The sequence below is a fragment of the Sciurus vulgaris genome, assembly GCF_902686455.1.
Source record: "Sciurus vulgaris genome assembly, chromosome: 7".
In the NCBI taxonomy this organism is placed as follows: domain Eukaryota; kingdom Metazoa; phylum Chordata; class Mammalia; order Rodentia; family Sciuridae; genus Sciurus; species Sciurus vulgaris.
The window spans coordinates 22895483-22921805 of record NC_136467.1 but is presented as its reverse complement, the minus strand read 5'-3'; the positions used below and the strand labels follow the sequence as shown (position 1 = coordinate 22921805).

Below are 26323 nucleotides of genomic sequence, written 5' to 3'. Positions count from 1 at the left end.
ATGCTGTGTTCATCAGTTTTTCATCACTGTGATCAAAATGCCCAACAAGAACAAGTTAGAGAAAGAAAAGTTTGTTTGAGGTTAATAGTTTCAGAGGCTCAGTTCATAGTCACCCAGGTCCATTGCTCTGGGCCTGAGATGAGCAGAACATCAAGACAGAGGGTGCAGTAGAGGGAAGCTACAAGGTTCATGGAAGCCAGGAAGCAGACGTAGAGCAGCAAGAGTTAAAGATCAAATATTTAATCCCCAAGGCATGCCCCAAGTAACCCGGACAGCTACAACCTACCTGCCTACAGTTACCACCCAGTAATCCATTCAAATTATTAATCCATCAAATGGATTAATCCACTGATCTAGTTATAGGTTCTCATAATCTGATCATTTCATCTCCTGAATTAACACAGGAACTTTTGGAGGATACCTCATATCCAGACCATAAGAGATGCTTGAAACCAAACTGTTTATTCAAAACAGCAAATTCTGGGATGGACTGAGCCTTCATCCAATCACTGCCATTATTTAGAATGACAATGCTATTTGCCAATAATTGGTATACAGTTCAGCTACTAATTGATATACAACTCAGTTACTTTTAAGCTACTAAATTTTTTAAATTAGTTCATTTAGTGGAATTATTTGAAATGAGTTGATTCATGAATGGAATATATGGTTCCCCTAAATTTTCAGTTCATGTTTTCCAGTTAGTCTGGGTGGAGAGAAATTTATCATTTGTGTATTCTGAATTAGCATGATCACATCACATTAGGATCCTATTATTAGGTGACCAAACAAGCTTGTGATCCTTTCCAACACTAGCTCTTCCTATCCTGACCCATGAGAATTTTCAGAGGAGATCTGCAAAGGATGATAATGAATCAACATACTTATAAAAAGAAGAGACGTTCCCTAGTTCCTGAATGTTTTAAACTTGACCAGTAATTCTTCCAAGGGTCTAAGGAATGAGCAATGTCCTTCTGAAATGCTGAGTTTTCAGGCTTCTGACCAACATCAAAAAGAAAACCCAGTTGCACCAATCTCTGAGCAGTTAGCATGACTTCAGCTGGGAGTAGAGGACACATTGTACTTAAGTTTACCCACTACAAATGGTTCCCCTCCACTCAGCCATTTGCTATTAAAAGAACCAAGCTGTTCTGAAGATAAGCAGGAAGAGGATATTCAAAATGTGTAGGTGGGATATTTTCATAGAGCTTCACTAAATTCCAAATACCTGAACACACTGAACCAAATTAAAAACCCAAATCCAGCTTTCACCTGAGTTAACAATAAAAACATTGTCCATTGCCCTTTTCAACTACCTATAAGCTTATTTCATATAAAAAAATAAATAAAATCAAAATGTTTAACAAAACTTCTTTGGTAAGAAGTCCTCCTCTTCCTACCCATGTTTGCAAAACACCGCATCCTCATCAGTCTGAATTCCCATTTTCAGGATTCTCTTTTCCTCCAGTTGTAGAGATATATCTCTCTTTGGTTGCATTTTAAGAAATCTATTTTGTTCCACACACATTACTAACTGCTGAAATCCAAGGCATGTACTGAGGATGTCCTACATGTTTGGCACCATTATAGCTGACATGGAGATTCAGAAGAGTTAAGACTATAACTCAGCCCCATGTTCAAAAAGCTGACCTTCCAGAAGGACAGGCAGAACATGGATCCATAAAACAATCCCATTCCTGTAAGAGAGAGGTAGACAAAAGGAGAAAAAGAAAATAATTGAGGAATGTGACTAGCAAAGAAGAGAGGAAGGACACTCAGGAAGGAAGACCGTGAACAAAGGCCTCCAGACCTGAATAAACATGGTCCATTTATAGGACATTAAGGACGTCAACTGGACTGGGTCAGGAGCTCAGAGATGCGATAAAAATTCAAACTGGCTAGCTAAGGGAGTGTCAGAGGTCACCTGTCAGACACCTTAGGTTTTCTTGGGGGGAGTGAGCATCAGATAACAGGGATTAAACCCAGGGACGCTTAACCACTGAGCCATTCCCCAGCCCTTTTTATTTATTATTTTGGGACAGGGTTTCACTCAGTTGCTTAGGACTTTGCTATGTTGTTGAGGCTGGCGTTGAATTTGTGATCCTCCTACCTCAGCCTCCCAACCCACTGGGATTATAGGGGTGCACCACTGTGCCCAACTCAGACACCTTTTTCGACAGAGAAGGAAAGTAGGTTCAAGGTGATGAATTCCACCAATACCTACAAGAGCTCTCTATGCACCATCCCCTCTTTCAGGTCTCAAGCTGCAGAGGCAAATGTAACCTTCAGGGACTCAGAAAGTCTATAGTGGTAAGAGAACGGATGAAAAAACACATCAACCATTAAACTGATCGTCTCTGTTCTAATTTCCATTTCTATGGGTAAAATAATGTGATAAAAGGTGAACTGGAGAGGGAAGGAGGGCTCAAACATGGGTCACAGATGGCCTGTTCAAAATGACATTTGAATGGAAACTTGAGCAAAGAGAAGAAGCCATGACTGAGAAGATGAAAGTTAAGAGTTTTGCAAGAAGGAAAATAAGGGAAAAGACCAAATCAGGAACAAGTTTACCAAGTTTAAGAAACAGAATAAAGCCAGATGGCCAGCACCTAAGAGGATCTGGGGAATACTGGTAGAGATGAGAGGCATGTAGGCCAGAGTGAATAGCATGGACTTTATTCTGAGGGTAATGATAATTTTTGGCAAAGAAACATATTATATAACTTACACTTACTAGGTTTCCCTGGGGAGTGTGGAGTCATGAAAGCTAGTTATCAGTTTCTGCAGCAGACAAGGCTACAAGCCGGTGGCTTGCACTGGGACTACAGCACAGAGGTAGAAAGAAGACATGACACTTACCATTTATTTTGGAGAGAGAGTAGGAAGGACTTACTGGAATTTTGGCAAAAGCCATGGGGCAGAGTGGTCCTATTTACTGAAGGTGGGATGTTGGGTGGGGAAGCAGAGCTGAGCAGGAGGACATTAACAGTTCCTTTTGTCAATCTCAATTTTGATCAGAGAGCTGAGAGCACGTATTTAGGAAGCATACGAGTTGTGGAGATAAAACTCGGAAAATTATCAGAATATTGATAATATTTGAAACCATGTGCTTACTTGACACTTGCTAGAAAGTGAGTCCAGATAAATAAAATAAGGGGCTTTAGGTCAGAAGCCATAGGAGACCACCACACTTAGGGAAAGTGGAGAAAAGCCTGGCGAGTGGAGTGTCCTGGAAGATGGGGGAAGTGTTTCATGAAGCAAGGCGCAGTGGTCAACTGTTCCAACAACAAACAAGATGGGGAAGTGAGGAACTCCAGGCGGTTAGCAACAATATGCAAATTTGAGATTTTGACGAACAGTGATGTTGCCAGAGTCACAAAGCAAGTCCAAAGGCCAAGCAATTAAAATGCGGGTCTCTGGATGGCACTTCCTGTGCGACTTTTGTGACCCTAAGTTGCCTCTCATCCGGTGTCCAATAAAAGAAACCCTAAAGAATTAAAGCAGCAAAGAGGGATACTAAAAGCACGTTGTTGTAAAATTAGCCTGATAACTGTGTGCAAGATTAACTTGAGGTAGTAGATGGCAAGGTGCTCACGGGTAGTGAAGAGGGCAAGAATGGAGGTGACAGGCCACAAAGCACCTCAGAAAAACACCTAAGGCCACAGCAAGTTAAAATGATTTCAAACCAAGTTTCCCAGACACCAAAAATCACTCAACAGGGCAGGCCAAATTAACGCAGGAAAACACAAAAAGACCAAGCACTTTTGAAAAACTATCATAAGATATGTCCTGTGAGGTCTCTTTCAAAGAAAATAACAATATCTACCAAAGTCTATCATTTTTTTTGTTTCTCTTTATTGTCATATATTACTAGCAGGTTTCTTTTATTATTGATAATACTTTGAATAAACTATAAGCTAGTCTTAACTATTCTTAAATTTATTATACCATTCAATATGTGTACTAACAAGCTCATAAAGTACATATATATCTAATTATTTTTCATTTCTTCTTCATTCCATTTTTATTAGCTGGCCAGCTAACTGTAAGGAAGCCCAGTGAAGAAAACATAGTCATTAATTAAGTCAATATTTCCAATGAGTAGCCCAATAAAATTCTTTTTAATTGAATTACCTAGAAGGTAAATAATGTGACATCAACAGTTTGGAATTAAAATTTCACTTGAGGGATATTTCTACTCAATACTATTCAGAATTTATACATCTTGTTGCCTCCCTAAAATGCTTTGCTACCAGAATCAAAGTTTTATCTCATTTCAATGTGTTGCATATCATTACACCTTTAGTTACATTAGAGAAAAGAAAAAGAAGAAATGCAGTTTGGCAATTGAGTCCTTTATACTCCTATGCCGTGCATTTACTGATCTTTTAATTCCAACATATGAAAGCAGTTACTAAAATTCAAAGCCAAGTATCTCTTCCCCCTGAAGAGTTCTGCTATTGTCCCCTGACCCAAGGAATACAACATTCCGAGTGAGCAGGAAACGAGGAGGAAGCCAACAAGAGCTTGGAGAAGGCATTGCAACTATTCCTCCTTAGCTTTTATCATCTTAAGGATGCACCCCTTAATCACAGTAAATCCAACTAAAATGCACAAGTTGCAATTTGTGTCTGAAGCTTAATGTGGAGCCCATAAGGCAGTGTAGGACTCTTGCAGTATCTTTTTAAAAATATTTTTTGGTTGTTGATGAACCTTCATTTTATTTATTTATATGTGGTGCTGAGACTCGAACCCAGGGCCTCACACATGCTAGGTGAGTGCTCCACCACTGAGCCGCAACCCCAGGCCCTCTTGCAGGATCTTACTGAATTCATCCTTATGGTCATTTTTCCTTCACCAATTTTTATAGGAGTGGAGGCAGTTCTTGATATTCTAGACAATTGTCACACTTATTTTTTAATATAATTTCAACTTCTGATGCAGAAAACTATCTCCAAAAATCTCTGTCAAAATCCAAATGATTTTGGCTCAGTACAATGAGAAAGTGATGGAAACAGAGTGTTCTCTAAAATCACGTTAACACAGACTCATTAATCATTGCACTGCTAACAAATGTTCCTGATTTTAACATGTATTTCAAAGTACAGCTCCGCATCCTTCTGTATACAGTACTTTCCAAAAGGAATTCTGCCTAAGTGGCTAACAAATTTCTATGACCATTAATATAACAACTGAGAATACATTTTGAAACAAGTATTCAGATCCTGAATTCCTCTAGGAGAAAATTCACAGCCTGTTTCTGGGGCACACCTTCCTGGAGAGCAGCTGAAGGAGCAAAGGCAGTCCTGGCAGCAGTGAAAAGCCATCCACAAACCCAAGAGAAGTCAGTGACAGCCCTTTCCAAGCTCCATATGAGACAAGCAGGCGCTGAGGATGACATCAGGGAAGTACAGAGTGTTTTCTGTGCCTCCCCAGATGTCCTGGCAGGAGACAGGCTTTTCCCAATCTAAGGGAAAATCAGCCAGGAAATGTGTCTCAGCTGACAACCCTAGATCACAACTTCTAAGCAGTGACAGAAAAGTGACTACAGGGAGACTGAGAGGGACTGAAGGCACTTCATTTCATCGTGCCAACAGAAATCCTAGGGTGAGAATGGAGATGGGCTCCTTAGGTAACGTAAGGCCCTGGTGTGCTAAAAGGCACCTTGGACTGGAACTCCAAAGCCTGTGTCTTTTCCTGGCCCTACCACTTGTGAACTGAGGGGACCCTGGACATTGCCATTGAACCTTTCTGATTCTCTATTATGGCATTCATGAACTAAGAGAGCAACATCCACCCACCACGAGTTTCGTAAGAACTCAGTGAGACTAAGTATAAAAAATCCTTGGTAAATTTTAAAGTCCTATGAAAATGGCAATTTCTCATTTTATGAAGGAGCACACCCACTAAACTGTAGGCAGTAGGTAGCCGGTGTAGTTTAGAGCTCTTCAGAGTAAACTATTAAAAAATGGTATTTTAAGAAGATGAACCTTGCAGCCGAATGAGGAACTGACCACAGACAGAACAATTTGAGCCAGGAAGGCCATCAAAGAGGCTGTGGTCCACAGGTGCCATGGAACAGAACCTTCCCATGGTAGTGGCAACTGAAATACACCTTAGCAGATCTTTTGGAGGAGGAGCAAGATGTTGAGCATAAGGGACAACAATAAATTAGAGATGAATATTCCACTAACTACTATTATAATAAACCTCATCATCCAACCAAATTCAACCACATTCCAAATTTAACCCCATTATCCAACTGGACCTTCTCCTTCCCCTCAGTCTCCAACTCAGATCTCCAAATGCTAAAGCCACACTCCTTTCTTTCTCTCCATGTTTTCACTTCTTCACAGCTGCTGGGGTGGCTCTTTGCTCTCATGTTGAATTCCAGTCCCTTAGTCTCAACCATCCCAGCCCAACTGACTTCAGCTGTCCCAGTGACAGTGGTCCACACAGGCATTTCAGTAACACCCTCACTGGGCTTCCACGGTCTCTTCTCCTCCAACTGACCCTCCCGACCCTCTCCAAACACGTCTCACCTCACAGGCTGCTTTCTCTGTTCCCCTGGGTTAAGCTGCAGTCCCAGCATGGAGAGTGACCTCAGACTTCCAATGAATTCTTTAAGAACAAAGACTATATCTGGCTCACTATCACATTCACAGAACCCACACAGAATATCCTCACTCTATTTTGAATAAATGAAATTAATATTATTAGGAAACTCTACAAGCCATCCTTCCTATTACTGCACTTTTCTTGGCTTTCGCCTACCCCCTCACACTCTTCTTAGTCTCCATTATTAGATCCCATTTCATTTCTCTCCCCAAAGTCTGATGTTTCCCAAGGTCCTAAGCTCAGTTCCCTTATACTCTCTCTTTGCTCTGCCTCTTACCGAGATGAGATCTCACCAACAAATAGAGGAGAATGTGGAAACATTTCAATCATTCCTACCAGGATCCAAATTAACACCCTCACCAAGATTTCCCACAACTTGCACCCTGACCCAAGAGGTGAGGCCTGACCCCCACCTCTTCCAAAAAAAAAAAAAAAAAAAAAGACACCAATAAGAAAGAACAAAAGTTAGAAAGGAATCAGAATCTCCCAGTGGGGACAGCTGAGCCTCAAGTGGGACTGACAGGCAAGCTTTTGCCACCAGACACAGTCACCAATGTGTCCTACATAGATGACAAAGAAACCTCTCTTCTCAGGGATCACTACTGGCCTTTAAAAGCCCAGGTTCTCCGGGGCCTGGGAGCTTTACGCCAATGAAGGCATTTGGTGCCCTTCCTTTGAGAGGCCCTTCCCCATGAGAGAGAGGTCTGCTCCATCACTTCACCAAAGGGGACATGGAGCCACAGCACTGAGACCGCTCCCCACCCTGCCCGCTTTGCCCCACCAGGGCTTTGACTGTGTTTGACCAGTTGTCCAGGCAAAGGGCAGCCTACAACAGGACTCTGCCGTGGTTCCCCCCACTTATCAATGCCCCCAATCATATTCAAAAGTCCCTCACAGCCCTGTTTGAACAGAGAAGTTATATAAAATGTCTCCTCCCCAGTTCTACCCTTTCCTTACTCCATTTTTGGGACACCCTCCCCATTCCTTAAACTACGGGGGCTCAAACTACTGAGTCCTCCTTCACACCTTCCTTCAGTTAGGATTAAGCCTAAGACATCCATCCATTATTTTCACTCCCCACCCGACTCACGTTTCTTAAGTGCAAACATTTTTATCTTATGTTTTATAGTTAAAAGGCTTAGATCTTTTTTCATAGTTGGTACTATAAATGCCTGAACTTTCTTAAACTTATTCCCTCTAGAGGAAGGTAAATTCTTTATTGAACTATGTCATGTGGCTTTATGAATACCTCTCCACACATATAAAATTAAATCACAGAAGGAACCAATTTTGGATATGGCCTTACCTAGTCACACAGGGGTCAGGCTATGATTCTATAGGAAATGAGGCATTTGTGGACAATTGGTTATTTAAATATCTATAAATCTCCATATCAAGAATTTCTAATGTCCAGGGGGAAAAAAAAAGCTAAAGGTATGGAAAGGAGAATATTTTTAAATGAAATTCTGCAGCAATTGAATTCCAAGATGAGTGTAGATAATCAGAGCAACCTGCTTTCAGACATCAAGAATTCCATACACACATTATTAGAGGATATCCTGTCCTCCCTTTAGTTTTGAGGCAACCAGAAGATGTCATCTAACTTTAGTGAAAATGAGAAGAATGTGTTTGGTGAAAATCCTTGGACCCAAGTTCCATCCTGCTTTCAGTTCTCAGGGTAGTTAGACACACAGAGTTCCTTCTCTTCTAGAAAATTTATCTTCTTTCAAGTGAAAAGAGCAGAATAAAATATTCCCACAAAAAAATATTTATCTGTATGCACTATTATCTACCCAGTGACTTGTGTCTCTCACTGAGCTCCCAGTCGCTTGCTCTGTGAAAGGCTTCCTCAGAGCCACCCCTCAGCATGAGCTTCTAGCCCTGCTGACTCAAATGATGACATCCTGTTGTAGAAATCCAAGTACCTCTCAGTGGGTCTACACATCAGTCACTGAGGGCCACTGTCACAAGGAGGACTGAGGCAACACAGTCAAAAGTTGCAGACATCGCCCTAATGAGTTATCAGAGCTTTTTACCATTATCAGGGCTGCAGGAGGACTCTGCCCAGAGTGACCAAACTCACTCCCAACATCAGACATATGAGGTCAGAGCCTTTCAGCTCCTAAGTGCCAGCAGATAAGCACCAGTGAGCAGAGCTTGTCCTCAGCTGCTGTCAATACAATGTGCAATCCGCAATGGAAAGCCCATCTGTTTATTGGGTTGCAGTTCCTCAACTGTGCAGTGACCACGGTGAACTATAAAGCATCTTAAAACTCAGATTGCTCGCTAATGACACAGGTAACAGGTAGAAGAATCATTTGCCAAACAAAATATTTTATGCCCTCCCAGAAGGAGCTTTATAAGTGGATCATTCAATTTTCTAATGCTGTCAGTTGGTTATCATCCTAATTCTAGGGAATTGTGAGGCTTCCTCTTTTTTCTTTATGCAGTGCTGGGATGAAATGCCTGTAAGAAAGTACAATGAAGTGTCATAGGACCTCTATGTGTCAGGATGGTTTTTAGATGTTTGCATCGCGCTCATAAGTCTCTGTAAATATAACAGGAACTTTAGGGAAAGAACTCTGTGTGTGTGTGTGTGTGTGTGTGTGTGTGTGTGTGTGTGTGTGTGTGTTGCATGTGCATGTGTGTGTGTGCTGAGATGGAACTCAGGGCCTCCATGAGCCCTGCTCCTGAGCAAAACCCCCAGCCAAGTTTCACATATTAACCAGGAACTCCATCAGCTGCTATGAGCCATGTTGATACACCAATCACTCATACTACACTCATCCATAAGTAATAAAAGGGTCTCCATAGAAACCAAGTACATAGTGGAATCTGCTGTCAATGCAGGATCTGCTTTAGCAAAAAGACTTCACTTTGAGCCAACATTCTGCCCTAACTTAAGGTTACACATCATCGTACACTGATATCATTAGATCTTACACCTTTGGAGTTTCACAGTCTTCATCACAAAGAGTTCCACACATGGTCAGAGAAACGGGGTGGGGAGGTTTGGGAGAAAAGACTTGCATATGTAGTTATAAAAATGCCAAAGCAGATTCCATGCTAAGCTCTGCCAAAGAGAACAATGACTGTTGCCCACCAGCTCACAGCCTTGGATATATATTCTCTTCTCCAAGCAGAAGCAGTCATCAGATTATCAAAATGAGGTTATTCTGCCTAAACTCAAATAGCTCTTGTATGGAATAAACACAATGCAATCAACAGACAAGCAGCTATTTCCCTCCCACACAAACTATAATCTTCTGTGAAATATATTTCTGATGAAGAATACATAACCCTCCTTGGAGTTTGGTTCTGCCCTCACACTCCTCCACATAAAGCCATACATACACTTTAAAGAAAGAGAGACTTTCATAGCTTCTAATAATATCCCCCACAACATAGGGCAAAGAAGAATGGAGGCATCTGAGCCAACCCCCAAATGTATCTTTCACATGATGTTACTCTATGAGAAGCAAAGTCAGTCACTAATGGTACCTGGGGCACACATGGTACAATGAAATAAACATAAACAATTGGTTGCACTCATATTTTAATGATTTCATTCTAAGTGGATGCATTATGAAGGTTTAATTCATTCAACTACCAATGACTCAAAACTCACAAAGCTCTGGATTTCAATCTTTCACAAATTTCAGATTATAATTGATTGTTGTGAGTCATCCTGCTTTTTCAAGAAGCAAGTTTCAAATGGAATGACAAGTTTTCTTGTAGGTGAGGTTTACAGTGACACTCATTTTTCTTTCTCAGTCATCTTCATTTTAAACATCTAAAATTGAAACAATAGGACTTGACAGGGGATAGATATTTACCATTAAGAGAGTTATTTTTATAGGAAGCTATAAAGATAGTTCCAATTGTCCATGTCCACTTAATAGTACTATACAAGGCAAAAGAGTTAGGAACAGAAAAGATTGTCCACAAGTGTTTTTCACTCCTCACATCTGTTTGAGGGTACTAGACTCTGGGATAATTTCATAATTTGGAATGCAGGAGGCAAACCCTAAGAAAATAGCTACAGTGACAATTAATCTTGATAATATGCTACATTAAAGGATAGGCCCTTGTTTGGGTTAGGGGGATAAAATAGGCAAATAAGATCAATAAATGCTTTTTCCATAATGAAAACAGTCTTAAAAGATCAGAAAACCAATTTTGCCTAAGTGAGTAAATGTTGTAATAGTATTACACTAAAAGCAGTATTTTAATTTTGTCTGTCATTAACAAACAAAAATCACTGAAAAGATAGCCTGTAAACACAAGCAACCCAGAGTCCCTGGACTGACATGTGCACCTCACCCATCTACAGGGAACCTTGTCTACCTTAACTCAGAAGGATGTCAAGAATTACTTTTGCAAGCAAAATCGCACAGGGAAAGATACCCAGGAAAAGGAGGAAAAGAAGGTGGTGAAAGGTCAGAAGAGGGGCAAAGTTTGGGAGAAAGCAACATCACTGCTAAAGTCTGGTGACAGACCCATGAGAGGTCAAGAATCTTATTCATGCACCTGTAAGAAAGAGGTAGGGACAAGGAAGAAAACAGGAAAATATTCTTGTGCACTCGTCCTAATTCATTTCCACACACAGAATCAAATGCACCATCCAAGTAAGGGGGGAAAAATCAACTCCAGATAGATACCCAATCACGCTAGATTCAACACAACAACGCTCAATTCCTATCTGTGACTATGAATGCTGAGCCTTTAAATTAAAAATCTCTACTCTTAAACATGCTCATAATAGTCCAGTTGCTCATGGATCAGTCGAGCTCATTTGAAAAACAAAATCTTAACTAATTAAAGAGAGCCCAAAGCTTCTGCAGCCCACGCCTTGGAGTTACTCCACGCTGCCCAAAGCAAGGTTCTGACTACCCTATCCACTTTCTCAGGTCCCGGAAATGCACCTTTCCCCACACACAGCCACAGAGGAGGGCGAAGGAACAAGCTGAGCCAGAACTGCGCTGTTCACAAAAGGAATTCCCCCTCCCTTCCCCTCCTTCTCCCTCCCCTTTCTTCTCCTGTCCCTCCCCCGTCATCACTGGTGAATAATATCACTTGCTACCTGCCTCGATCAACACCGTGAGCCCCTGTCTTCAAGCATTCAGAGAATTTAAAAGCCTGGAAATTCCTGTTGTCCATTCGCTGAGGTCACAGATAAAGCTAAACAACAGCCGTGGTTCCCATCAATCATAAGTCACTCACTGATAGAATGTATGGTAGGAGACCTGATGTAAGCGAGTCACCAGAGAAAATACCCACTGGTGACGCATATCCAGGCATAAAAATAGCTACAGGGCCCTCAAAGGGATTATTCAACAGCCTACATTTAGACTTTCTTACATGAGACCTGAAGTCAACGTGCTGCAGTTAAGTGGCTGGAGAGAGTTGCAAGTTTAAGCTCCTCAACAGACAGAACCACAAATAGCTGGTTTAAATAAGCTCCCCCAATTACAAGCTGTTTAGTAAATTTTAGTTCAACTTAATAAGTACTAAACAGTATCACCAACTATCTTATAAAATGCCACATAATCTTCAGATAATGATTCCTCTTTTTAACCCAAACATCAATACAGAATCAGTGCAAAGAAATACAGCCTTAGTTGCTGCCCAAATAAAAGAAAAATAACACGAATCGCAATTCTGCAACTGTATCTTTTTAAAAGGTGTTTTTGAGCAGAGCTTATTATAAGTTTCCCCAAAGAAACTGACATTTTTGTCTACTATATATGCTGAAGTGGTTAGATCATTTATAGAAATAATTATCACACGTACTACACTACATATGGAATCTTATACATGGCAGACATTATTGTTTGACGAATAAGTGAATGAATGAACAAAGGAATCAGTGAAGTGTTAGGGGTGAATATTTTAATTGAGCAAGTAAGATGTTAACTCAGACTGCAATCTTGGGTTCTGGGATTTTTTTTTTTAATTTTATGAGGAAGAAATTAACTTTTTACATGTGTAACCATTTTAATAGTTTTCAAGTCATCTGTTCTCATTTTCCTCCCACTCAAAACATATGCACAGCTACCCTGCAAAGCAAGTCCTTCACAGAACTTTCAGATCAGAAAAGGCTGGATTTTGGCACATTTTTCTATTTGAATATCTAAAAATGTTCTCTTCCCAGTTTCCTTTAAGCAAATGTGCCAGCACCATGAACAAAGAAAGCAACTGGCTGTGACAAAACCCAAAATTCTGCCTGAGAACCTGAACGCTTCCTGCTTACAGTGTCCTACTTGTTAGGCTTCATTACAAACCTTCCCTAATAATGGACAGATTCTCATTGTTACCTAGTTAACTATCCGCCATAGGATATTTCTCTGTGATAGTTTATTTCGGCACTTAATGTTATTAACCTCCTACACAACTGGCAAAAATCTCTTAGCAACATTGCTATAACTCTCCAGGAGCTTATTTAGGCCTTCATTCTGGAAGGTAGCTCTCCAGCTACTGTAAACAAGATATTTTTCTTCCTGTGTGAGTAGGTTCTCCATCTCTTTCCTCAAGTTTGAAAACCCTGCTATAAATACAGGTGAAAATTATTTTTAGCACTAAGATTTCACAAAGCACTCACGTTTCTCTCCCGTGCATATGTGTCAACAGTATGTGGCCTACTTTAAATAATCTAACCGGAAATGTTTGCTGGCGCCCCCTAGTTGAGCAATGCTAAAGTAATTTTGAAGAAACTTATTTCCATCATGGTACTTATAAATATTGCAGTTCCCAATTCCTAACAACTCAACCATTAATTCCTGACACAGAGTGTGAGATAACAAATCAAATTAAATACAGAGCTTATTTTGTTTTAAAATTTCATTATTTGTTTTTTAAATGAATGATAAAAAAATTTAAGAAAGGCGGCGCGGGGGGGGGGGCAGATCAAAAAGATAAGATGAGACATACTCCTCTCTGCCAAAGGGGGGGAAAATGTACTTCACATTAACTGGTACAGAAACCAACAAGGTTTCACTGATTTTACAGCATCTTGTGTTTTTTAAATAGCTCAAAATTAGCCATGGCACCCAGAAATAAGGTTTTACCCTACTTTATAAATTGACAGACTTCAGTCATGGTGGTCTATGCTGATCAAGTCTAAATTGAGGATTCTCAGACAAATTTAAACCAGTGACAGTCTCCAAAGCAGACACTATTTTGGAATTGCACAGACATTAACTATCCAAGTAGAGATTACAGATTGAGTTCCATAAGAAGTTATGTCCATCAGCAATTCTGGGTTTTTGTTTTGTTTTGTTTTTTGTTTTTGTTTGTTTGTTTGTTTTCAGTAATTCCATGCCTGTTAAGTTTACTAACAGCAAAATAATTGTTTTACTTTTTTTCAAATGGAACTTCCCTACCCTGGGTTAGAAACTGTGCTATCATTAAGGTTATTTAAATCCCTAAGACCATTTCCTGCCTTGTCTGCTGCAATGAAGGGGTTAAACAAAGTACTGCTTAAAATTGAGAAATGCCAAAATACATTTTACAGAGCAATTGTGTTTATCTTTTTAGAACAGGAGAAAACATAATCACATAGTCACTAAATTTAAAACCATATATTTAATTATCTGGACAGAATTAGGGGTAATATAGCAAAAAAGACAAGGTGGCCAAACAAAACAGAGCAAAAGCCTGCTTTTTCAACATTAGGCTTTCCAGAAGCCACATTTAAGTTCATCTCCTGTGTCACTAATGGAATACCATGACAATAAATCTTTTTAAAGTTTTAACTGTATCAAAAACTGGGAAGGTATGTCCCTAGTTCACTAACTCATGTCCAGTCATCGGCACAGAAATCATATTTAGACTGCAAGGTCAGTTTTCCCTTTTAGTCTCAGGATTGTAGCACGATTCTGTTTTTTGTTTTTGTTTTTTTTTTTCTTTTTTAACATCCTTAAAATGTGCCTGCAGTTTTTGCTCCCTATGCAAATTAACTCTAACAGTACCAGAAAGGGTTTCATATCAACAGAACAAGCTATTTCATCTAAGAGATTCAGCCCCAAAAGTATGAGCAGATCATATGACACAGTTCCACAGGGAGTACCTTCCTTCAGTGAGCTCCTCCAACACTGTACCTTTACACAGTTAATACAGTCCATCTCCTATCTTAAACTGTTTACATATTAATGCACTCACTCTGTATGCCTTCTAAAACTGTAAGTTCATTGCAAGTTGAAAATGTCTAGCTAAATGTCTCTTTATACAATCCAGTGTCCATGCTGAATGAGTGACTGTGCCAAGGAAAGGAAGAAACCCCAAGGCAAAACAGCACAGAAGACTACAGTGGCAAGAACACAGGATCGGGGGCCAAATCTCAGCTCTATGCTTCAAATCTCAGCTCCGCCATCTATATTCTGTGAAGGCAGAAAAAAATCATTTGACCTCCCATCTGTCAAATGATAATATTAATTATAGCTCCCAACTACTTAGTCTATAATAACCAAATGAAATAAGTCAGACATATAATATTAGTGCAAATGGTATAACTGAGAGCAATAAAAATAACATTTAAAGTTCCACCTTCTATATTATTACAGAAAATAATGTCCTGTGAATACGAAGACTACCATGCATATGTCTTGCCAATCTGGGTGAATGTCTGTAGGGAAAGATCAATTTTACAATAACTGCAAGGATGATTCCACTTCTGCTTGTATTCTGCAAAAACAAAAAGACTCATTGGTCCATTACAGTCATTACCTATAGTATATAGTCTTTAGCTTACACTAATGCGAGATAATGTTGGAGTTTGCTCTTGTATATGTAACCTGACTCCTTAATTATACCATATGTGCTGTGTGGACAAGGTTTGTGGCCTTAACATTATTTGGCAATAACAGTCCACATTCTTTCTATGCTTTTCAGTTCACAAAGTAGAGTCTTAAAGTTGTCCCCGTGACAATTTCCAACATAGGTTGAGAATTTTACTGTTTACATCTTACAAAAAAAGCAAAGTAATAATAAGGCCAGCAGTTACGTAAAACCATTGGGTTAATTGTTCTAAGTCTAGAGCTCATAATATTCTAGGAATTTCATATTTCCAAAAGAAATCCCAGATTTGGCTCATGTGTTCCAACAAGAAGAATTTTAAGGAAATATTAGACATTACCTCTGTCCCGTCATTTATGTGTTTGTGTACATATAATTTAATATTAATATATAATTTAATAGTCTTTAAAACCATTCTCACCCACACTCAGCAGATCCTTGTGATACCTTATAAAAGCAGGTATCATGCCACCTAGTGAAATGCTCACTTATCCATAAGGAAATTGGGGCTTGGAGACATCTGGACTCTTGACTATAGAGTGGAATGATCTGTGTACTTAGCAGCAGGTACAGAGCTACTTCCAAAAGCTGAGTAACTTCAGGTAAGTTACCCAACCTCTCAGGAGCCTCACCTTCCTTCTAGGTAAAATGAGAGACTTAAAGTTACTCACAGATCCCCCTTGCTATTAAGATTCTATTATTCTGCAGCTCCCCAATTCAGTAGCATCACTGAGACAAGGCCCCAGATGGTCCTCGTTGGTTTTTTGTTCCCCTGCATGCACTGTGATGCCTTTTATAATATCTCACTGTTTCTCCACAACTGAAAAAATAGGCCTAATTAAGGAGTCCAGTCTGTTTGTTTGTTTGTTTGTTTATAGAGCACGAGGTGCTGTTTATGCCTCGTTTATTCTTTGATCCCTTGGCTATGCCCAGTCAGTTGAAACACTCATCTAGAAGAAAGGCCAGCTGAGACAGGCCTGAGCACAGGGGTCCAGGGAAAGGGTGTGTCCTCACACAACCTTTTTCCCTGTGCTGCCGCACTGCCACTTGGAGGATAGGAGATGCTTGTTTATTTTGATGGATTTCCATATATTTTTCATTTTTAGTCTTCAATGAAACAGTATAAAACCCAAGGATGAGCAGAAAGACAGGTTCTTGAACCCAGGTCCAGGGGCAGGGTCACGACTAATTTAAAGCAATTTAAGTGGCCCAACTAAGAAAACTTCCTGTCCTGAAGAAATGGGCAAACCCAGAAGAACTCACAGCTGAGGACACACCTTGCTTAAGGAGCAGACATATGTGCATGGACCCGCACATACCCACTTCGTGGGCACAGAGAAAGCTCTTCCTACATCCCTGCTGTGGAGCCAGAGAAATAAGCAACCTGACCCCCTGAAGAGTCTCTGGAGCCTGGCAGTAACCTGAGCTGCTCTCGGTTATTTTTGCTGATGGCTAGTGGTTCTTAAAGGGACTGTGTTCTATGTACACATGTCCAGACACGGGACACAAACCAACGACAAAACAGATGTCTTAATGTACCTACCTTCATTAAACACAGTTCATAAAAGCATGTAATAAGTAAATGAGAAGATGTGAGTGAATATTTTAACGCCCTCTCAGAGGGATCAATCATATATTCTGTGATAGAACATCACTGGTTTCAGACGTGAGAATGCTGAGTAACACAGGCTCCTATTGGTTTAAAGTGTAAAAAGACAGCAGGCAAAGCCCAGGGCTCTGTTCTCAGTGCAAGTCTGCTACTTGAGTAGGGAGTAGAGATTAGAGATGGAGATGGTGCCAGGACTGGCTCTACAGTTATCATTCCATTTAAATGCTTGGTACTATCGTAAGAAGCATGATTATCCCATTGCACAAAAAAGGAAAAAAGAGCTCAGCCTCAAAAGTTACGTGACGGATGGGCGCAGGCCTCTTCCAATAGTTTTTACAGGAATGGGGCTGAATCCAAAAGCAAATAGCCCATTCAAAAGACAATTCTCATGAAACAATCAGCCCTTTCATTCTCTATCCCACATCCCTATGTTGGTCAGGGAGGAGCAGGAATAATCCAGTAACAAGGGAAGAAAGATCCGGAGTTATAAACGCCCAAGTTTGTAAACCTGCTCCACTATAAACTTGCTGGGTGACCTTGGTCAAGTTAGTGACACTCCCTGGGTCCAGTAGGAATAGCAGAGGTGTCCGCAGAATCAGATTGTGAGCAACTGACATCAATGTGTGTAATGCATTTGAACCAGAAACTGGCACGAAGAGTCCCCTCAATGAATGGTTGTTATGATCAGGTGCGTTAGTGTTTCTATTCAAGCAGGTGTGTGATTCAATTTGCCTTGAAATCTGATAATGTATGACCATAGGAAAAATCATGTGACCACGTTGTTGAGCAGGTACTTTACAGATGTCATCTCTAGGGCTCGCACTTTGCCACAAAAGATTCCACTCCCCTTTGCAGATGAGGGAACTGAGGCTCAGGAGGGTTTAGAAACTTGCCTGAACTCCAGCTAGTAAGAGACGGCAGGGATCTTAACTCAGGTCTGACTTCACAGTCACACGCCTTCCTCTCAACTGAGAAACAGGTCCAGAACTGGACTGGGAGCTGCAGGAACAAACCTCAGGCCCAGTTCTCCTCCCCAGTTGTTCATTGTGCCCTTCGGTCAGTGCCCTCACCTCTCCAACCCTGTTTCACCTGACAGCTATAGATTTCTTTTTCTTTTGGTATAATCTGTGCAGCAAGTTAATCACCCATTATCAGGCTAGAGGTAATTCTACGGAAGATAATAAGGTTCTCTGTAATCTTATTAAAAGTACATTTTTTTCTAGGTGTTTGTTTCTGAGTCATGGATCGCAGAAATCCGCAAGTGCTATGTTATATAATCTTCAAAAAATGCACAAGTGCACATCTTATAGAACATAAAGCATGTTCACAAACTTTAGCTTGTTTAATTTTTCTAACAACTCAGCATGACAACTATGAGCCTGTTTCCAGTGAAGGAACTAGACTCTATGTCTAGTCAAAGACCCCTAGTCACACAATCAGTAAATAGTAGAGTCATCCCTTGAAGACAGCATTTCTGATAGCACACTTATGATTTAACCATTTTACTATATGAAGCTCTAGGAAAATACCAGCATTTATTTTGGGTGATTGGCTATGCTCAATTATATTTCAAGGTGTGATTAATTATTAGCTTCCCCTTCTATTTTTCTAGGATGATCTTTCACTTGTGTTTAAAAATACAGTTTTAATTAATTTCTAAGCTATACACCAACATAGTATAAATCTTACCCAAGGAAGATAAGTCAATATGATAACTTCCCACAGTGTGAGTGGTCAAGAGGACAGAGGCCATGTCTTAATTATCACTGTATAGCATGGAGCACTTTATTGCACTGAGAAGTAGGTATGCAGTGATTTTAATTAAATAAGGCTTGAGAGAACCATAACTTTATAAAATTATATATATAGTATATATAAACATAGATAGTATATATAAACATATATAGTACATATGCTTACATAGTACATATAGTATATATTTATATATAGTCACTGTTTTAAATAGTCTTTTTTTTATTTTAGACACTTTGAAGAATCTGACAATACAAGTTGTATTTCAGTAAACATCTACTGAGTATCCATAGGTGCTTTGCACTATGTCAAGTACTTTACATTGATTAATTTATTCTGGGCAGCAATATTCTCTGGTGTCTACTCTCTAGTGGTAGACACCATTGTTATTCTTATTTTACAGAAGAGGAAGATGAATCCATTTAAGTTGCTCAAGGGTGCAGAGCAAGGGATAATCAGAGCAGTAATCTGAACCCAGGGTCTGTGGCACCCAGAGTGTGTGCTCAGCACTGTTCTACTACACTGTCACCACTAAGTGCCCGAAACTATCCTTCCACTTCAACTGATCTTCACAACAATCCCAGGAGCCAAAGAAAAATCTTGGAAATTGAAGATTGCTTTGATGATGTGCTGGCATAAGTTGATATTTAGGAGAAAAATAAAATAATCCAATTTAATTGTTTATAACAGTCCTGTTTCATTACCAAAACTTATATACAAGTAGTATGTCCACCAAAGTATAATTTAAAAGGTTGTTGAAAAGATGTATAGTTGTATTTTAATTTTAATACTTGAGTTTTGAATCTATAGGCCATTTACCTCTTCATAGAGAGTTCCTTTGATTTTCTTCTATGCAATCTTACACACTTCACATTGTTTTCCATTTGCCATCTTAAAATTTGTGTGATTCTTTCAAGTACCCATTGGAATCAACCTTCTATAATGAAGACATCTAGAGAATTCAAGACTTCGATTTTTACCTCTTTCTACCTTTAACTGTATTTTCTCATCGTTTTTCTCTCTTCTATTTTCCTTTTCTTCTTATTTACTTAGTTTTTTTGGTCAGAATGGTGGTAGTGGGGTGCCCCATGCCAGAGCAATCTTTCAGAATCTTGGGGCTCCCCAGTGGGCTTCTCTAAGTGAGTCCAGAACAGCCACATGGTCGTTTCCAGGACTCAGATCACACACCTACATTTTTCAGGAAACTGCCCAGGTAACTTCTCTACATATTGACATAAATCACTGAATTTTGAGTCTGCTAATTCCTTTAGATAGTCCTCCTATTGACGCTTTTTCGTTTATCAATGAGCATGTGCCAGTGTTACAAAAACATCAACGTCACTCTCTAGACCTCAACGGAGAGTGTCACACAAAATAGAACATTTTTGTATTAAATTTAAACCAAAGATTTTAATGCTCTCTATTATGTATTTCAATGTGTAGCCATGAGAAGACACAACTAGAGAACAGGGAGTGGAACAAACTGGGACTCCAAATGCAGCTGCTCAACCTTTTCAGCCGAGATTACCAAAGCAACAGATTTTTATCTTCAGTGTTTTATTTTGCTGTACAAACCTGACCATTTGGGTCCCTCCATTAGCCCTCATTATCCAAACCACTTTATTGACTCAACTAATGGTTGATGTTGGAGATAAAGGCTCTAATGTAACTTCTTCAGAAGACTTCACTTAATAAAAATTATTTATTTACTAATAATGTAACCATAAGCTAAAATTTGAAATGTGACCTTTGTGAGGGGTTATTCACTTAAATGTTTGATGATTTTCCATAAAACCTGATGGGGAGTTCAGATTATTTAGGTTAATATGACAGGCTACAGGAGTCAATCCTGTCACCTCACCTAACCGGTCACCTTCATGCTGCGTTGGTTGTTCTTCAAACTCAGTGACACTCAGCTTCTCAACTCCTCCCTTCTGACAGTTTGGACCCTTCCTCCTCCTCCACCTCCTCCTTCCTCCCACTCCTCCTCCTGCTCCTCCTGGTGTCTAGACCCCACTGTAAACCACTTCATTCTTCCTCTTGCCAGCATTCTAATTCATTTCCCACCTTGCCCTTCATCCCCATCCCAAAAACCATTCACCTTTGGATCAAGGCTCATTCCATTCTGGTATCAACTCCTCAAAGTGGCTGAGGGACAATCACCTGCTAGACTGAACTGCTTCTGCCCAGCCCTCTGCACGTTAGCACGTCATTCCCCAGGTTCTGCTCGGCACACACCCCATCTCCTCCAGAGACCATGCCAAAGGTCCCCACTTCATCAATATTATCCATTTTCCACAGACAAATTGATTTGTCTTATGTTTCACACAAAAAAAAATCAATAAAAGAACAAGTTTTTAAAGGAAACTTTGCTTCAAGGCATAACTTCTACCTATAAGCTTAGTAAAATACCTTCTTCCACTCCACCCAGCCCTCTCCAGAGCTCAGAGCAACCTGGCCACTTGGGGATTCTGCTCAATCTTTTCTTTTTGTCACCCACCTTTCCCTCATCAGCATGTATAAATGGACTTACATGAACAGAAAAGTTCTCTCGGTTCCCTATTTCTTCCTTTGTTCATCATCTCACTCCTCCTATGCACAAACTTTTTGAAAAAGTGCTCAAAATTACATATTTCTTGAGGGCACGAAGTGTGACTATTATTATCCTTTCTAAGTCCAGTGCTAGAACAGTTTTAGTAGGCCCTGGGTGATAATTGTTATTTATGATTTTGCAAAAATCATACAGATTTTGCAAAAGAGTAGAAAGCCCAATGGAAAAGAGGACAAAATACTTCACTTTATAAAACAGAGTATCCAGTAGTCAAAAATACACATGGAAAGAGGCTCTAGTGAGCCATTAACCACCAAAAAATGAAAATTAACACCATAAGACTATACCTCTAAATAACCACCAAAATGACCAAAATGAGAATAATGAAAATATACAACCAGGGGGACCAGTCAGACCTCTACGTACATTGCTGGAAGTAGCATAAGCTGGCACAACCACTTCAAAAGAGGCGTGTGGCAGAAACTGCTATAGCTGAATACCCATGTGTCCCCTGATCCAGCAAGTCCACCACAGGCTGCACCCAGCAGATATGTACTCTAATATCCAGTGGAAGCTCTATTTATCATAGCCAAAACCAAAACCAATCCAAATTCATTGACGTAGAATGAATAAATTACATCCATAAGGAGAGTTCTGTATGGTAATGAGAATGAATAATTGTTACACACAAGGCGCCTTAATCTCACTGACATACTACTGAATGAAATAAACCAGACACACAAGAGTGAAAAGCATATGGTTCCACAGGTATGAAGTACAAAACCAGGCAAAGCTAACAGACACGGTGCTGAAAGTTAGGAGGCTGGTACCCCTCGGTTCTGCTGTGACTGGAAAAGGGCAAGAGAAGGGTTTCCGAATGCCAATAATGGACTAGTTTCTGACGATCCGTTTGGTCTGTGAAAGTTCATCAAACTGTCTATGTTCTTTTCTGTATGCATGTGATATTACACACACACACACAAAAATTTGCCACTGATCCTTTCCTTATTCAAAAATCTCTTAATGGCCTTCCCTGTCTTGCAGGCTCTAAGACTCTTGTGGCCAGGAGCTGTCTTTTTACTCTTGGCTTCCCTAGTTCCCACACAGACACTGACATACGACTGCTCTTGATGAATGATTCTGAATGAATGAACATGCATCTCAGTGCCATCGACTAACTCCTAACTCCGTCTCTGTTATGCCCTTGATTCTGAACTCTGCATTTTCCATCTATGCAGATCCTGATCTGTCTGAAGACACTACTGTGATAATAGCTGTCCTTTATTTGAAAATCTGCATAGAGTCAGGAGTTTTATATAGATCGTCTCTTTCACCCATCACAAAGAGCCAATATGTTAGCAATTATTACACCTTTCCCACCACCTTTACAGGCCAGGAAACCAAAGCTCTCATAGGTAAAGCCACTTACATAAGAATACACAGGTGAGAAGTTGGAAAGCTAAAATTGAAACACAGGTCTTATTACAAAACCAGATATGCACACATGACCCAAAATGTAGGTCACTGCTCTTCTCAAAGGCCTGCTCACCTTCCTCAGCCTGAGAACTGCCATTCCTACCCAAGGGACCTCTCTCCCTTCCTCCAGAGATCACTCAGAACTGTTTCCCAAGCACTAGTCTCAGTATGGTACCATTAGTCCAGGCTTTTATTTCATTTTTTCTTTTGAAGATGACTGTAATTGTCTGTATACCTACCTCCCAAACCCACCTTGGTTTCCTCTAATTCATTCTCAGGATTTTCACTGGGAGATCTTTGCGACATGCAAATTAGAACCCTGCTCTCCTGGTTGTCTACAGAAGACATGTGGAACGCACCAGCATGGCATATCCTGCTTGACCTGATCCCCCACCAGAGCTCCAGATCATCCCCTTGTGCCTCCACTCCTCCTTCTCCCACCCTGTAATCCAACCAGGGGAAGATTCACTGCTTCACAAAAGCACCTTGCTGGTTCCCTGTCTTCGGGTTCTGCACGCCAGGGCTTTATCTTCCTGCAATGCCCTTCCCCCTGCTGTGTCTCAAATTCCCACCCATCCTGCATGCAAGATGCAGCTCAAGCATTTACTCCTCTGGCAAGCCTCTCAAGCAAAGCTGAGTGCTGCTTTCATGACACAGCTAAGCTTAGTGCCTCTTTCTCAAATCTCAGACTGTTTCACAATATATATTGTGTGGTTTTCTATTTTTTTCTTTTTTTTTTTTTTTTTTGCAGTGAGCAATCTTCACTTCCAGATAATTAGATCTTAGAAGCAGACATATCTGTTCTTTTTTTTTTTTTAAGTTCAGGCCTGTACACAGTAGTAAGTCAAAAATACTTAGACAAGTAAGTACATTAAACTATTCATACGTACAGGTAATCATAATTGCAAATAATTTTTGAAAGTAAATCCAAAAAGAATGGTTAAGCTAAAACAATGGGAAAGGACTGGGTCATTTCCCGATGTGAACTCAACTAGAAAGTAGATCAAAGTGTGAGCTGGAGGGAGCAGTTAGTGTCCTTCAGAACATAACACTGTCTGTCTCTTCAGCCTCCTATGGTAATCTCTTCACCACCACCAGAGCCATCTGCGAAGTTTGGCATGATAAAGTTTCAGAGTGAAATAAAAAGGGTAAAGATCCATATTACATGGAATGTTTATTGGATCCATAATCCCTGAATCTACTGGAGATAACCACTAATACTACACTTCAAGTTCTAGGGTAGAACAAAAGTGGTCTACATCTTATCAAAGAATATTCTCAGTGTAATAAAAGAGAGCAAAAAAAGTCCATTTATCTCTTGGATCAGCTAAATCGCAACACAGCAAAGATAATGTTTTTGGATTATTCTATCATTTCTAAGACACAGAACAGGTACACAGACATATAAATAGTCAAGCAAGAATGCAGGTACCTGTAAATGAAGAGCAAAGGACTGGTAGGACTGCTGAGTGAGTGTGATGAGATTGCTGGGCCAGTGTGGTGGGATTGCCAGGGTGGGTGTGTGGGACTACTGAAGATGGGTGGAGCTGTGACACATAGTGGGAAAAGAACCTTGAAATATGAGAATTGTGAAAGGGTCACAAAGTCTTGGCACAAATGCTTAATTCCCCAGTCACTCCTCAGCCATGTGGCTCTTCACAAAATGCGGAGGAGCACGGGACCTATGTAGGTGCCCCTTCTCAGGGAGGAAAAGCGGACTCCAGAGTTCCAGCACCTGTACTTCACAGGTAAAGGGACAGTTTAACAGCTCTCCCTGGAATAAGCCTGTGGTCACACACGATCACACACAGAAAAGCATTCCAAGAAGAGCAGGGAGAAGAGCCTCTTCTTGCAGTAGCATTCTTGAATTTCTTGCTCTTCACTGGAGAGAGGAGAGGTGGGTGATGGCAGCCAGGCTGGCTCATGTGAGAGACCAGAGGGCAGCTGACATGAACTCCTGTCAGGCCTCCTGGCACAAAGATCTGATTATAATACATAAAAATGTGTGGGCAAGACTTGGAGGGCTGGGCTCCCCCAAACTCACTCCCAGCCCGTGCTCTGAATGCATGTGTGTATGCACACTCTCTACAGACTAGGCTCTTGTGTTGCCATGGAGCTGTGCCCACTGTTAGTTCAGATGAAGGGATCACTGGCTTTTCTCTTTCTAATGGAGGTAAGAATCACTGCATAATATTAACTCCACTTATATTTCAGATTTTCAGTTGTCTTCATGTTCTGAACTCACTACTTGTCAGATTACCACAATGGAAGCTGCTGGCAAACTGATTCTCATTTTTATTACATCCATATGCTGAAACTTGAGAACATATATAAGTGTGAGCTTCCCCCACCCTGCCCTTTCTAACAGGGAGTGTTTATGACCTTATCATATCTAGGGGGGTTTATGAGATGTGTAAAATATAAATCAATCCGTACTTAATAAATATACTGTGAAACGCATAAAACATCTCATAAATAGTAGCCATTTTCTCTGATATAATAAAATTAATATTACTATACTCTGATAATTACTTTTCAAATAAGCTTTGAGAATCAAAATCATACCTAAAATAATTTTGCAAATATAGATATACTTCTGTAAATTGAACTTGGAAAACATTTCAAAGCTCAGATACTCACTATTTGGAAATTAAATAAAGGAATCTTTCAAAAAGGAACACAAAGTGACTTCCTAGCACAAACTCAGTATCTACACAGTCCCTCCTTTGGGAATTTTGCATCTCCAAAATAGCAATTTGCATTCTACAAAAAACAAGTGCAAAGGAGTGAAAGAAAATGATTTTGATTTCCTACCTGGAAATCTGCTTTCGGTCCTAGTCACACGTTCTCATAATCTTGAGTCTCAATTTCTCAGGTAAATTCACCAATCTGCTGACAAGAAGTTTTGTATTATGACTTCTCCTCCCACAGTGCATACATTAAAATGTGACTATGAAAATGGTCCTAATATTAACCAGAGCTGCAAAACTGAATCTATCAGTTGGAAATTTGAGAGTGTGAATATGGAGAAGGGCAACAAAGAACAGGTGGGTAATACAGGCTGCCCTCAACTGCAGGTAATACTAGAGCACTCAGCAAAATACAATTTAGAAAATAAAAATTAGAAAGTAGTTCATGAGCAACAAAATAAATGGTGGTAGCACTGGATGATAACCCAAAGAATAGATTAAACACACGAGTCCACACTGAAATCGATCCATCATTCATGTAGATATTCCCTCCCTTCAAGAAATGAAGTATAAGACTTCTCTCCTTAAGAATAGAATAGAGAAACAATAGAATTTAAAAAGAGGAAAGTAATGACTTTACCATGGAAAAATCTCACAGACTCCACCTTAAACAAGGTTAACATTACTGAGATAATAAGGCATGTTGATGTGACATTACCCACAACAGAACAAAATGAGATAGGCTTCTCCCCTGTGCAGTATTCTGCACCAAAACTCATAACCTCCATCTACAAAATTCCTGGTCAATAGTCCAAAAACACCAAGCATGGTGGT

General features: G+C 40.1%; 1 protein-coding gene across 7 annotated transcripts in view; it reads right to left on the bottom strand.

The window, feature by feature from the left end:
- Positions 1 to 26323, bottom strand: part of HIVEP2 (HIVEP zinc finger 2) — a 182645-nt gene that overhangs the window by 116699 nt on the left and 39623 nt on the right. For 3 of the 7 annotated variants that reach the window (XM_079146805.1, XM_079146808.1, XM_079146797.1), the window contains exon 1: positions 25614 to 25688. The exons of 2 other annotated variants lie outside the window; for them this stretch is intronic. The gene's annotated coding sequence lies outside the window, so the exon portion shown is untranslated. Of the gene's footprint in view, positions 1 to 11705; positions 18923 to 25613; positions 25689 to 26323 lie in introns of those variants that run through there. 2 more of the 7 variants (XM_079146810.1, XM_079146802.1) reach the window with 1 other exon arrangement.